The following is a 15,409-nucleotide window of genomic DNA, read 5'->3' as shown; positions in this document are numbered from 1 at the left end:
AAACACGATAGCAATCAACAAGCATAAAACTAATAAAAATCATAAAGAAACATAATCCCGAGCGATTTCCCGGTGAACAGGGCGAACGAAATTGAATTTGTTTCGGGGGGTGGATTTTTGCTGTTGCTGCTCCCGGTCGGGTCGGGCTCGTTGTGTTTGGTGGGCGGATTAAAGAGGTTATGCTTTTTTTTTTGTTCGCCCATCACGAAATATTCCATCCCTCAGCCCGAGAGGGTTGAATTGGAATTCGACGAAACAGACGAACAAGATCGAACAACGCCTTATGGTACGAGCTTTTGCCAACTTCCAACTCGGCGAACACAAAGTCGTTGATTCATTTGTTCCTTGTTGTACATTGCTCCGCTACACACGCGCTACCTGGGGCCTGATGAGCAAGGAATCGTTCATTGTTGAAATCGATTTGTTGTAATTGAATTTCTTTTCAATTGGCCGCCAACAATGTCGTTCCTTGTACCGGGGATGGGTGGCAAACAGGGAAAGTGGAGCGTTGTTTCGCTTTTTTGCACTCCCATTTTCTCCATCGTCGTCGTTGTCGTCGGGGTAATCAGTTTTACAAAGATTAATTACCAGATAACTAGCTCCAGCACGGCGCGGTACATTCTTCTTATGTACATGTGGAAAATCGATTCACTTTCCCGCAAGATACTTCTTGTTCTTTGTGTGAGTGTATTCCCACGCTATCGTATTAATTAGTCACGATTCCGAAGGGAACAGGAGGCAAACTGGTACCTCCGAAACAAAAATGTCACTCAACATGATAAAAGACCTGATGTGTAGCTGTCAATTAGCAATGGTTAATTTACAAACACATACGCGCTAAATGCGCAAAGTTGGTCCCAGTACCAATCGCTCACGTGGTTAGTTGGTGATGTTGGTGGTGATGCTGAAACTGCACCACACTTTAGTCAAAACTTTGTCGGACTGCATGTAACAATTTCCCAAACTCCGATTCATCTCAATTAGTCCCAAATTAATGCGTTGACAGAAAGTTTTCTGCTTAGTGTGTGAGTGTCTTTAAAATGATTTATTAAGATAAATAGAGGATCTAGGATGAGGAAAAGAAGATGTCCAACGAAATTCAAGTAACAATTCTTCGGCGTCATCTTGCACGGCTCATAATGGACATGTGTTTCTCGGTTGATAAATCAAAGTTTAGCAATTGATTGCGGTTGATTCTGTTGGAAGCAAATCTGTGCACGTAAAGAAAAAGTTCATTAACCTACCCCCGACGGTTTTAGGGTGGACTAGGTTCGAAGACTCTCTCGCTTTAACACACGCACGTCTTGCGCAGGTTTCGCTCGTAACTTTTCTCATCTACGGACAGCTTCCGAAAGCTTTCGGTTCATTTTTTCCGAAAGTAAATTTTCTTTCTGTAGCCTGGTGCCTCCGACAAACGAAAACCGTCATGGCGTTTCTGTTCCATTCGCCTTCACCTATCAGGATGATGAACTCATGCAAAGTTTCGGGCGAAACAACAGTTGTACACTGAGTAACAATTTTGCACACCAACTTTTAGCCGACCCGAACGGTTGACCCTCAGCAGCAGCCGTAGCGTAGTTTACGAGTTTGACCTTCCCGGAATGCTAACCCCTGGCGGGAGCGACATCGTCGACGGCACGATCCCGCATCTCGAAGTTTCGTATATTTTCCCATTTGCAGTTTACCACTCTCGGTCACTCTCACTGGTGGTCAAATCTTCGGGCGCATCTCTCAGGACTCGGAGGTTGAAATCCGACTGCGGCGAATAACGGTGGCGTGCAGGGCTGCTTTTAACATATTTATGAGATGTGATGAACAATAAAAATCTCAAAAACAGAAGTTCCTCGTTCCTTGCGTTTTTCGTTCCCGTTGCTGTTGGTTCCAGTTGTTTGGTGAACGTAGTACTGCTTGCTGGGAGCTAATCCGGAGACATTCAGGGAAGAACTTTGCGGTATGGTGGAGGTGTCTCATTTCCTGGCCAAACCGTTTCTCGTCTGGTTCGTCCTGTTCGAAGCTTTATTTTCAGCTACTTTTCAATCCACTTCCGTCGGTGGCGAAGAGCATTTCATACACACATACACACACAGGAGCACACAAAGTCTCAATCTTCCGCATTAGCACCATCATTGGCAACGAGAAGTTCACTTGAGACTTGGGTGTACTTCGTGGCAGCGAGAATCAATGCAAACGTTGCTTTCCTGCAACACACCTTAGAGTTCTCGGTTTCTCTTTTGCACGGAGTGTTCCTCTTTTTTTTCTTGTTTCTTCTTGAAGTTCTGCAGTAGAGGAAGAAAAGAAGTAGCAAAGAAAAAAAGGCAAAGCAGCTGCTTCAAAATGGCATACTGCAATAAGCAAGAAAGATGCATAAAATGCCATTGGAAAGGTGGAAATTACCACTTGTGCCACACTGCCTGCTGGCGTACTTTGGCTGGCTGCTTAGCCGACGAATCCATCATCAGGCACGTTGGTACGGCTATCGATTGCAAAAGCCGCTGGGCTGTGCCGTACTACAAGGTGAATAGTTTTACATGGCCACGGCGTTAAGAATGCCGAACGACCGTAGAACGGATCGCCTGCAGCATTCGATTGGTGTACTCCATTCGAACGGCTCGGCGGAAAGTGATGGAGGGTTGCGAGAAAGCGACGAGATTCGCCAGGCTGTTCGTGACTTTCGCGAAACGGGAACTCGAGCACGAACTAACTTTCTCGATAGACCGTAGACATGTCGAACCGCCAATGCTGAGCGGAATGGAATGGGCAGCAAGCAAGAAGATGAAATTATTCAAATATTTTATATCTTTTTCCCCGTGTTCGCTTTCTCCCTTCACTCTCCTTTCCGACCAGCTCATCTTTCGATTGGATTTGCATTGGCCTCGTTCGGTCCGCTTCTCGGCTTGTTTCCGTGCTGGTCCGGGGATGAAAATTTGCAGCGCCCCATCGTCGACGCTACTTCCGTCTTATCGACCGTGCACAAGTGTGCATGGGTCGAATGCTTACACATTAGCATATTTTTCTCACACGAACCGTCGAAGAAGAATCTGCTGGAGCGCTTTCGGTGTAAGCCCTGGTTCTGGTTTTCTGGTGAGATATGGGAAGCGAAAAAAAGGTAGAAAAGGTTGAAGCAATATTGGAGATGTTTCGATCACCTTGGTTCCAACGGGCGAGGTCGCAATAACGCCCCAAATGGAGCTGCAGTAACTAAGTGTGACACGATTTCTATGCATTTTTACATTTTTCTTTCTTCGCATCTCTTTTTCGTGTTTTATGGGTCCGTTGCCGTCGCCGCTCTGCTCTGTTCTGATCGATCGTTCTGAGCATTGGAGCCGGGGTTGGTATTGTTTTTTTTTCTTTTTCTCATATTCATTGCCCGTAGTGCAGTTCGTTCTTATGCACACAATGTCGGTGGCAAACACTTGCGGTCATCGTGATCTGGAACCCATTTTTGAGTGGTGGCCAAGTGTGTGATTTTCGTTTTTGTTGCAAGAAGAAGAGAGTTGTATACCCTCGGTACATATTTGTCAAAAGATTATTAAATGATGGAATTACATTTAATGCTTCGTTTGCACAGATGCCAATAGAAAATGTCTCAAACGAGAAGAATGGGTGTATTTTGTGCGACTTCCCCGATGTACAGACAGTCATCGGTCGGGTGGATGGGTTATTTTCAAAAATGTGTTTATCTGTTAAGGACATACTGTTGTACTGTGATTCAGTATCCGAGATGGAGTGCCGAGTTCCGTCAGGACTATCTCCTCGTGGGCAGGACTGACTATTCCGCTATGGGTTTAATTAATTCAAAGGAAGAAAATAACGGTAAGTCAAGTTTTCTCGAGGCTCTAGATACGAGAAAGAACGACCAAACAAAAAGAAGAATTTGTAAAAAAAACTTAGAGTACATCAAGTTTAGAATGGCACTTTCCTGAGTTCCACAAATTTTGAACTATCTTTAATCAGTTGGATATAGTTCAACGTATATTATATGCTCCTGCTAAGGGCTCGTATCTTCATGTCTTGAGTTTTGTACTGAATTTTCTTTATTCATTTCACTTTAAGCTCCATTTTTGCTCGACTTATCTTTTCAAACATTAATTTAAAATCCAACACAGCTCATGACCTAATGTAACATCTTGTCCTAACTCTTTAAAAGTTGTTTAACAAAAATGTCTCAAAAGTCATTGCCCCCATATAGTGTACCACACTAATAAAGACACCAAAGTCTCGCCCCAGTTTTCCAACGCCAATGGAGCACCAGGCTGGCAAGCTTACCGTCTGAAATTGGCACAACTCAGCACAACATAAAACAATGCAAATACATACTCATAAGCTAGCGATTCCATAAGCCCTGGAACATGTAAAAACGAACAAGGCTGGCCATCGTTAGTCTGGTCGGGTACGAGCATGTTTTGCAATAATAATGGCTCCCTATTTTTCCCGCACAACTAGGGACCGGGTGCAATGGCACGGTGTAGTGTAGAATAAAACCGGAACACTGGCAGAGCGGGATGGCAGCAGAAAATCCGACAAACAAATTCAAGAGGGAAAATGAGGAAAGAATGGGGGGGAGGGGGTTTGTAGAATGGGGCAAGAGTAAAAATAAAATAAAACTTGCAAACACACTATCGAACAGCCGCACTTATAAATTCTAATACTGTACCGAATTATGTCCGATTCTGTTTGGGTCACTTCACGCCTGTTCTGGCTTCCTAACAGCGGCCGGCCTTGCCATAGCTACAGCGGTTCTCCTTCACAACATCCCTCAGCGATGGTAACGTGTTTTTGGAGTACTTTGATGGGTAGAAAGTATTGGGGACCGGATAAGGGGTGGGAAGAAATATGTTTTTAAGTTATTTTATGCTACACATAAAACAATACAACGAACGCAGCGTAGCGCGTTGACTGGGAAACGTAAATGCCGTTGGTCCGGAAATTGCCCACTAGGACAGGCGAGTTCGTTGTGGACAGTTGTGTGCGGTTGTTATTATTGTGTGGCTGTTGTTGTTGTTGTTGAACGGTCTGGCATTTCTACCAGGAATTCTGATGAGTACGCGTGTGTATATTTCGGGCTATGCTTTGGGGCATTCAGCATACACAGCCTGTCCAGTGGTGCTTTGCATGGTCATCATATTGTAGTCTTACAAGCATACCACACGCTTATAGAACTTCATTTACTGGTAACTTTTGTTTCATTTCTAGCGCGCTGTTCAATGTGGAAACGGCGCTCCAACACAACACGGTTAATGGAGCGCATAGCCAGAAGCCATATTTCACTGCCCATCGTCATATTCGACATCGGGTGAAAGATTCTCGAGATTGTGGGCCCGAAATGTGATCGATTGATAGCGTAATGGACGGCTTCGTTGACCAGGGAGAACGGTTCAGTTGATTTTACATTTTCATCGCAAATGTTACTCCCCGTAGGGTTTGCCTTTTTGATCGTGGTAGGTTAAATGCGTTTAGATTGGCGTTAGTCTGAGCGAGAGTTGTGTTTTGCTCGGTGATTTATACTTAATTTTATTCTGTAAAACATATTTTTTAGCTTTATAGCAAATCATTTGTGCATATTAATACTTTTGAATGGCTAAATTTGCACAATTGTTTGGAGAATGGTACAAATAGTAAACGCATATTAGAGGGCGGCCTGGTGGTAGAGGCGACAACGGTGCCTGTCATCAAACGGGAGGACCGGGGCTCAAATCTCATCCAGACCTTAGTGAGGAATTACTATAAAATTACTTGCTGATACAGCAATTTTTCTTCTTCTTCTTCTTCTTCTTCTTCTTCTTGGTTCAACGACCTTCTAATGGTTTAGTACACTTGCTTGATACCACGTAGTTGGGTAGACAGTCCTCACTATGGGAGCATCCTCCCGGTTGGGATTTGAACTCCTGTGGTGCGATGTAAAGACTGGCGCTGCTATCGTCTATAGCATCAGACCGCTCCCCAGCCGATAGCAAGTCTAGTAAGCCTTCAAAAGGCCGGTGTGACGTAGAAGGTGGTTGAGGCCATAGACTACACCTGTCAAGACCGGTGTACAAATACCATCCGAATCGTTCGCCCGTAGAGTGTACTGGCTTTTAAACTACGTGGAATTACAAGCTTAGTAACCCATTTAATAACCTTTTTGGTCGTCAGCCAAGCCAATAAGAAAAAATATATTTATAATATACGTTCGAATGTTCCTTGGGAATTTAAAGGAACATTATTTGAACTAATCGTTGTAAAAAAAAATCTACACTTTAAATGCCGTAATCTTTGCGGTCTAGAGTAGACGTTACAACAGTGTCAGTCTTCCCATCGGCAAGACCAGGATTCATGTCCCATTGGGACCTTTTTCTCCGTAGTGAGGAATGATTACCCAAATATAAAGTATCAACATGTCTGGTAAGCTATTTTATGTCCGGCATGTCCTTGCGGGTCGTTATGGCAAAAGAAGAAGATAATGAAAACTATGATTTACGTAAATGGAACTAAAGCCTAAACATATTACACAGTTTTTAAGGAACACAGCATCTAACAAGTTTAAACTTGTTGACTCTACAAGGTTTCTAAACATTTTTTTACTGAACTCATATAAAACACCACAAATTACCCACCCGTCCACAACAGTGTTTGCTCGGATTAAGGCAAATAATAAGGAGGAAATGCCTTATCATTATGTTCATATAATTTAGTCATTATAAGTGGTACAGAAAATACGGAATTGTACCGTCAAAATTAATTGTAAATAATTAGATAAATGATGTAACACTTAAAAAGTTTTGGTGGGTCTGATGAAGGTTGTTCGGCAATGTTTATTTACACATTTTACTAGAAAATCTAAATTTTTATACCTTAAAGTTGTTGTGCAGATGAACAAACATGCTTAAACCGTTCAAATTCTAATAATTCTTTACGATTACAAAGTTGTTTTATGAGTTTAGTATTTATTCATGCACAAAACCTTCGAGCTAGTCCCGATCAACACGAAAAAGCAACTAAACAAATGTTCCCATTCCTACAACCTAACGCATCTCGATTTTGATGCAAATATTCATACCTGCACCGATTCCATCCCACAGCTATGGCGTTATGCATGAGTAGTTTATTATGCGTGCATTATTTCATAATTTATCGCTCCATTCTCTTCGAAATGGATTGGTCTGCGATTGGTTCGCCGGCTGACCGGGGCATAAAGGAGAAAAGTGCATTCTTCTGCTTCCTGCGTCATCGGGCTCGGACGCGGTCTACCGGAAATGTCAACGTCGACTGCCCTCTCGTCCTTTCCTCCCGCCGACAACACAAACTGCCCGAATGTAAACAAGCAATACGCAATAAGTCAAAAGTTGGCCGACGCACCGTCAAGGGTCTGAATGGTTTGCAATCATGCTGCTTACCGAAAATGCTCGCCGTTCCGGTTGACCTGACAATGTTTTCCGGGGCCCTCATTTCCACCCGCCACGGTTTCTTTTGTGTCAGCCCGCACGTCTCGCCCTGCGCCCTGCAGTAGGCATACCTCATTTAGCCGGTGCGCTTGAATGGTTCGACAAATGATGATGATTTCGGCTTTAGCACCTAATTTCCATCGGAATATTTGGCAAATGGACCCTTCCTGTCTACACCGACCGGCTTCTTGTGCGACGGGTGGGGTGGAGTGAGTGGTGGCAGGAGGTTGGAAACCCGAGCGCCACGTACAAACCGTATGCTAATGCGGAGCGAGCAAAACGGCGGCCCCATTTGTTCACCGAAAATCTTGTCCGGGTCTTTGCAAACCGAGATGGAAACATGTCCGACACACAAACACACGCACGCACGCACCAATACCGGCAACGCATCAGTTCCGGGTCATGCTAATGGAGCGGAAACAAGAGTTCTGACTTCCGCCACGAAGTGATTGTATAAACAATCGATAACGAAAAGCAGCTGAGTCAGCTACGGCGAGATGAAGCTCAAAAATGGGAATACAGAGATTGAAAATTGAACCTGGCTGTGGGCTAAGAATATGACCGTAAATGTTGATGAAAATTTAACTTTTAGGCAGCAGCATTAACCGATAACCTTTCGTCTCAACATACAGGTTGGTTAGTGTATGTGGCGAGCTTTTGAAGAGTCTACAGCGATCGGATGAAGGCTTACTCTCACGCGTCCGATTTTTTCTCCCGTTATCGGAAATTCTCTCAATGTAGATGAATGTTTGCGAGTCTTCTGCCAGTGTCTGGCATGCTGTCAGTGAGTGCATTTTCTGACGAAATAGATACCATTTTTTACAGCCAAAAACACTAATCAAGATGAAGGGATTTTAGTTACAATGTTACAAAAAAAACTGTTTGTTTTTAAACCTTGAAAAACTAAAAGCATTTCTTCGAACAATGAATTCGAGTAGTTTTTCTCAAGAAAGCAGGTCAGGTTGTTCACTTTTTAGCTCATCATTTTGTGTTTAAGAAGCATCGGTCCAAAGTTTTCTTCATCTGTCTGCAGGAAGATTTTGCCCATTTTCTCAGACATTTCCAACCCCGCGCCGAAATACACGGATGTGAATAGAAATGAAAACTCTCCCGTCAGCCATAACGATGATTTTGGTACTCATTTGTTCCGACAGTTCCGGCCGCCTGAAGGGCCCGCTGGCCAGCACTGGAACGACGACGCTAGGGGATAGGAATGAGGGAGAAGACGTCGATGCCAGTCATAGCAAATTATCATCAACTCGGTTGGAAAAAGCTTTGGGAAAATCGATGAAGCGCCTTAATCAGTACGCAGAATTCACACTCAGAAGAGAGAGAGAGAGAGAGAGAGAGAGAGAGAGAGAGAGAGAGAGAGAGAGAAAGAAAGTATCAACGCGCGATGGAGGATTGTGGTGGACTGGGGTTTTTATTCCTCTTTCTCTCTATCACTCTCTCACTATTAACCCCCTTCCCGGTAAGGGAAGGCCACGGTTGGAGGTGAACCATTAAGACGTAAAGATGTATGTTTATGCCCGCTGTGAACGTGATGTTCCCGGGGTTCGCACTTTTCACCGTGGTCGTGGTCTATTACCCGGTTGACCATCCGGAAACCGTGAGATAAGCGCCTGGAAGGAAAACCACAGCTATTAGGAGCGTCGTACGGCTGCGAACGGAAACGACGTCATATAATCGTTGCAGAGTTGCCAACCTACCACCAGCTGGACAAAAGAAAAACCGTGCTATAAAGCCAAAGCATCCCCCAACGTCCCCGGTGCTGGATGAGCTTCTGCGTTTGACGTTACGGCATTGTCCTGGTGGCGGTTCCCGAAAGGTTTGGCGATGGCCTGTTGCGTCAGCCATTTTCCGGTTCACGAAATGTCCACCCCAGACGAACAAGATTGAGGGTGTAAGGGCGTTATTTGCTTGAATGTGTGTGTGTGTGTGCGTAATAAACGATAATCCTTCGTTGGGGCAGGACGTACCATAACTTCTTACATTCGTGCCATGGCACACAGGGTGTTGTTTGGCTCGCGTGTTTATAGAGTGACGATAGAATGTAAAACACATTGAAAGAAAGGGCCACACGCGGGTAGGAGGCCATGGACATTGGCCGAGACGGGAGCCCAAACACAAGAAGGAAGACCAACAACAACAAAAAAACGTATGCGAAAACTGATTTCGAAATATTTATGCCCAGACGGTTCGGGCAATAAATTGTACACCAGGCACCAACACCACCATCACTCCCTTCATCCCTTTTGCCCAACTTTGTCCAACATTGCGGAAGCATTTGTCGATTTTATGCTTTCTGTCCCGTGCACGTTTCACGCCTTGCCCATAACCGAGTCGTAAGTTGGGGGCCCTTTTTCGGTGAAGTTTGTGTTTCAATTTGTTACCGTTTTGCTTCTCCAATTTTCCCACTTTTCCATTTAACCAAGATTGGCGGGTAGCTTAAGTGCAAATAGAAGCAAGGCTCTTCGATATGCTGGGTTTGGTGTTCAATATTTTGCTTTGAACTAAACCAGCTCCCCATTCCACAGGCTCACTGGTCCCTCGCCGCATCATGTGACGTGCTTGCCTCCACCAAATTCACTCCCTTTTTGGGTTTAAAAAACTGCCATTTTTTTAAGTTCTTTGGTTGTTTTTTTTTTTTCATTAATGAAAAGTGGCATACACCAAAATGCCACCAAAACGATCGGTGAACCGCCAGTCTTCAAAGCCACCATCCGCCAGCACGCCGTGCTTCAAAGCCACCATCCGCCGCGTAAACGCGGGGACGCGCGCCGGGAATTAGGTCAATAGCAAATTCGTTCAGCAAATGAGAATATATTGATCTGGGGCAACAATAAAAGGTTATTTATTGGCAGTGATCACACCGCGTTCGTGCACTCGAAATGGGTTGCTCCACCGTATGTAAGGTTATTGCGAACGTGTCGGGAAGGATGTGCTTTCGGTTTCCGGCTGCCACTGCTACTGTCCGCACCGTTCGAAAATGAAACGCAAACCAGCACAAACCAGCTAGAAATTGGTCGACGATTTTGATAAACCTTTTATGCTCGCTCGGAAGAGTTCCTCGGTGGAAGGAGGACAAACCGAACTCGTTCCCAGTGCTCGTTGATTTGGGTATGATGTATGATGTTTCGGTAATAGATGAATGGTGGTTTGGTTCCCATTCGCTTTGCGTATTATAAAAACACACTCACTGTATCGATGTATTGCCATAAGTGTAACGAGGTGTTCATAATCTTGCTGCCAAATTGTCTGAAAAATTGAGTATGTATCGTTCGCGGGCGCGAGCGTTCTTTTTATCGCATTTTACGCGCGCACATTTCATCTAGCGGTGAGTTATGGGATGGTGGAAATATTCTTTAGGAAATTCTGTTTTTTTTTCGGCTCATATGCGTGTGTGTGTGGTATCGTTTGTTTTGTTTTTTTGGTTTTGCTCCGTTCATAATTCTCTGTCAAATGCAATTGGAGTATGTGCCGATTCCATGGGGGCTACTAGCAAAAGGAGTGATGAACTTTGCTTTGAGTATGAGCCTGTATCGGTGGCCATTTATGGTATGAGAAGATGATTTAGTGAATTTGAGTAAACTGTACGAGTATTTATGGGAAGTAAAATTAATTGGCAACGTACGGGAATAATATTATAAGCGATAATTTATAGGACTATCTTCTTAGGTAAAGGTTTTCATTTTAACCACTATTTGAAAATGAAGATAATTTTAAATCCCGATTTTTTAAATTACATGCTGAGGTGAAAGAGTTGTTTCAACTGCTTTAAAATTGCTTTGAGCGGAGTACTGAATTTTTGCTTTAGTACAGTTTATTGTATAGCTTCTATGATTTTTTCTGCTCATTGGGAACACTTTGTGAAGTCATTGAAGTTCATATTATTTATTTATTTACTTTTGATTATTACGATCCAGTGCCGTATTGTCAACACCGTTGTGTTGAGTATTTGAAGCTCATATCTAGATTATATTATTTGTTTGAGATCTCGTTATTTGAGATACTGGATAAAGAGCTGAAAAGTTAATAAACATAAGATTAAGCAGCGAAATCTAAAGGCACATTGTTCAGGGGAATTGTGCCTACAAAGGACTCCACAAACTCCAATCCAGAAGACTTCAATGACACACAAAATGCACGATTTACCGGACCTTGATACGTCCGGTAGTCCTCTACGGGTACGAGTCTTGGACTATGCTGAAGGAGGACGCCAATGCTCTCGCATTGGCATTTTCGAACGGCGGGTGCTAAGGTCTATCTTTGGCGGTACGGATAAGGAGCTGTTTGGCGGTGCTGATATCCTGACGGTAGTCAAAGCCGGTAGGATAATGTAGCAGGGGCACGTGATGGGGCATGCCGGAGTCATGCCCCTCCAAGAAGGTGCTGGTGAGCAACCCGTTCAGCACGAGGCGTAGAGGAGCATAGAGAGCTCGTTGGCTGGATCAAATGGAGTCTATCCTGTCGGAGATCGGATGCTGCCGTGGATGAAGGACTGCAGCCCTAGATCGAGTTTCCTGGAAACTGATTGGAGACCTGGCCATGTCGAGGCGACGTGCTCAATCTTGAGCAGGCCAAGAAGAAGAAGAAGCTGTGAAATATCAAACATAAGGCGTAGCAGAACAGAATATTGTCACGATCACGGTTTAAAAATACAAAAACCGCTTATGACAAGTGTTTTCAAAGAACTGCACGACCAATTTTATGTATACAGGTTACAGTTGCCTTTCAAACTATAGTTTTTAGAGCATGAATCAAGCGGTAACGATTCATAATGTGCTATGTTCTGACTATGTTTAGGTCTCGATAATGACATAAATTAAAAAGTAATTAAAAACGATTTAGATTTAATGCAGTTTTGTATTTAACTTTTTCTGCATTTTTAGTAAATGTTAGCAAAATTAGTTAAGATATTGAAGGCATTCTGCCGACTATTTCTGTCGCTACATAGTTGCAATATTGAATTATGTACTCGATTAACTGAATCAAAATATCATTAATTATTTGCATCTCCGTAGGATTATACGCGGCAAATAATTTCATTAGTTAGCATTATTAAATTTTTCGTTTCAATGCCCAAAACACACGCTCTTAAATGCTTTTGCTTCATGATAGGCATAACAACATTTTCACCACTTTCCGAGATCAAATGGTTGCCCCATTGGGGTTTTGATAAATATTCGTTAAGCTAATCTTATTCCACCCGCAATCCGAATGCATGACAAAAGCCCACACACGCACACAAACAAGGTAACAAAAACCTACAACAACAACAAAAAAACAAACACATACACAATCTATGTTAAAAGAATTTCATCCCCCAAACTCTGGGGAGCGTTCGTCCTTTAACCTATCGAGTGCAAAATGGCAAACTGTACGTCATACGGCAACTAGCGCGAGAAGAAAAGCTGAATATTAACGAGCAATAAACCAATTTCTGACACCAAACATCATTCATCAAACCTTTCGCAAGCGTAACAACAACAAAAAACTGCACGAAACCAATCCCCGGCTCAGCAACGGGCGGATACTGTCCACGTGTCCTCACCTTCCTTGTCACTCGCGTGGCAGCCCGCCCGGTACTGTTGCCATCTCGTGCCACGTTCACATTGTAGAGCGTTAGCAAAACCAACAGACAGGTGTGATATTTGTCATCGGGTTTGAATCAATTTATTATTTAGCCCTTTGCACAAACCGTGTCCGTGTCGGGTGGGTTTTAGGCGCGAAGTGGCGGTCTAGATTCGAACCGATGGCCTAACAGCAGCGCAGGTCACATGCCAGTGGCCCTGTAGTAGGGAGTTGTCCTGGGAGTTAAGTGTGTTTGTGTGAGAGAAGCGAGGGTGTATCATGAAATGGAGAGTCGAACGAACACCGTCGAACTAAGCCGTCACTGGGGTGGAAATGAACACGGCCACTGTGCTAAATGCTATCAAGCACATTTGGAGGACGCCCGGCAAGCAACGTTGCAACCTAGCGAGGTAACTTTCGCTTCGGTGTAGCGAATCCAGTGTCGAGAACGAAATGTACAGAATTTAACATTTGATACGACGCCTCCTTAAACCATCCCTTTGCCGCAGGTGGGCCAGGGCATAGTTCATCATTTTGAAGTTTCTTGTTCGCTGTCTTGAAAGCCAACCCGGGGCTGGGTAAGTCGTCGAAGTGAAGGTCGCCGTTCGGTCGGTCCAAGACGGAGATTAGAAATTCAACGGCAAGTTGGCCTTCTCATTCGTGATTTTGTCTTCACACCGTCACGCAGGCGTCCGAGGGCAATGATGTTGTCTTTCGCTGCGAAGCAAGCAGCACGAGAAAGGCATTTGATAAGAAGATATATGGTTTCTTCGGGAAGGCCCATCGGGAACGTTCTGAAAGCTTCTGCACGAGCCTTGTGCGATGGTAACATTCATCATTCCAGACGGTGGATTGGGTGTGTGTCGGACGAGCGGTGGCATGTGGCTTGTTCGTCACCGTGGTTCAGCATCATCATAATCATCATTCAGGTTCATCAGTCGTCGGTGTGTGACGTCAGCGACAGCAGGATGGGGTGGTGGCTGAATTTTCCGGTGAAACGAAGCCGACTAACTGAGAGTGTAAGGAATTATTTAGACAAGCAGCGGCAGCGTGCTAGCGCGAAACAGATGGGATGGTACCGAAGCTCCTGACACCAGTATGGCTTGTCTGCTTGTACGTTTGCGAGCAAGATTATTTGAGGCCCGGGCCATACTTTTACGCGTCATCTGGATGAAGTAAATTTCCTTTCCTTTAATTAATCTTTTATCTAAATTTATTCATCAACATGTACCGTGGGTTTGGGAGAAGATGTGTTGTTGGGTAAAGGGGTTTTGTCACGTTTTATTCGTACATCCACGATGCAAAAATAATGATTCGAGAACGTGGAAAGGGGTTAAAGTATGGTTGTGAAGCGGAAAAGCTTTTCCTGATAGAAATGTACATTATGAGACTTTTACACAGACAATGGAGGAGTTTGTTACGCGTTTTGCTGTCATGTCGCGGCTCGTTCGTTCGCCAATGTACGTCATGAGGAGTCTTCTACCATGCTACCGGCAATGTGGCAGCAATTTTGTCGTTCCACAGTGTGAACAAGTAACTGGTCATGCGGAAGAGGGAGAGAGCGAGAGAATTGGTGATGAATTTGGTTGATAAGATGGCAGATAAGTGTCGTTAAGTGAATGGGAGAAAGCGCACTAGCGACTGGTGTATACGGGCACACCGTTTAGACAGTTGCTGATTGCTGGAGTATTCGAAAAATACATGAGCATAATGATGAGCATGGTGGCACCGAGCAGGTATGAAATCCAATCACTCAGCATTTAAGGTACGGTGTCACGTATTTTAAATTCTGTAAGGATCGTAGAGTATGAGTCATAGACAGTTACAATGAAGATGTCAGAAATAAATTGATTGTTGTCTTTGATAAGACTAAAACGATTCAGTAGAAAAGGGTTACATTGGGCTTTTAACAAGCTAAAAAAACAATGTACCAAAGGTTTGATAGAAAAAATGCTTAGATGAATGAGTTTTACGGGTTCGTCAATAAATTTATTGCAAGTAGCTTAAGATACATTGGGCATATTTTCTCATTCAAAGTCACATCTCTCGATTGTTTGATAATGACGGATCTTTGCACACTATCGCGTGCATGGTTGGTGAAAAAAAACCTTACAAACTTTGAGTTTTGTTCGAGCAGATAAATACAAGATAATCCGACTTCTGTTCAAACACTCAAGCGATCCAAACGATGCTTGCTTCTGAAAGCTTTTCAGCACCCAGTTTGGCTTGAGCAAGCATTCTGGAACAGACAAATCACCAACTACTGTTTCCTATCGCCTAGCCGTATTGTTTGCGGCTTTTGAAAATCGTTCATTCGGGTTTGGTTTCGTTCACTGAAACATTCAAGCGTTTGGTTGTTTGGTTTCTTATCCTCCCAAAACCCATTCGCTTCCCGAGCGATAGAATGACATTTA

General features: G+C 43.9%; 3 protein-coding genes across 3 annotated transcripts in view; 2 read left to right on the top strand and 1 right to left on the bottom strand.

The window, feature by feature from the left end:
* The window catches only part of LOC126565732 (uncharacterized), a 578,093-nt gene that overhangs the window by 251,513 nt on the left and 311,171 nt on the right, over positions 1-15,409 (bottom strand). The window lies entirely within an intron of this gene.
* Positions 1-15,409, top strand: part of LOC126557323 (transcription factor IIIB 90 kDa subunit) — a 525,788-nt gene that overhangs the window by 247,224 nt on the left and 263,155 nt on the right. The gene's annotated exons all lie outside the window — the stretch shown is intronic.
* Positions 1-15,409, top strand: part of LOC126556998 (neural cell adhesion molecule 1) — a 90,910-nt gene that overhangs the window by 21,783 nt on the left and 53,718 nt on the right. The window lies entirely within an intron of this gene.

The sequence above is a fragment of the Anopheles maculipalpis genome, chromosome 2RL, assembly GCF_943734695.1.
Source record: "Anopheles maculipalpis chromosome 2RL, idAnoMacuDA_375_x, whole genome shotgun sequence".
Taxonomy (NCBI): domain Eukaryota; kingdom Metazoa; phylum Arthropoda; class Insecta; order Diptera; family Culicidae; genus Anopheles; species Anopheles maculipalpis.
Note: the sequence above shows the minus strand (reverse complement) of the source record. Positions and strands in the feature narration are given on the sequence as shown.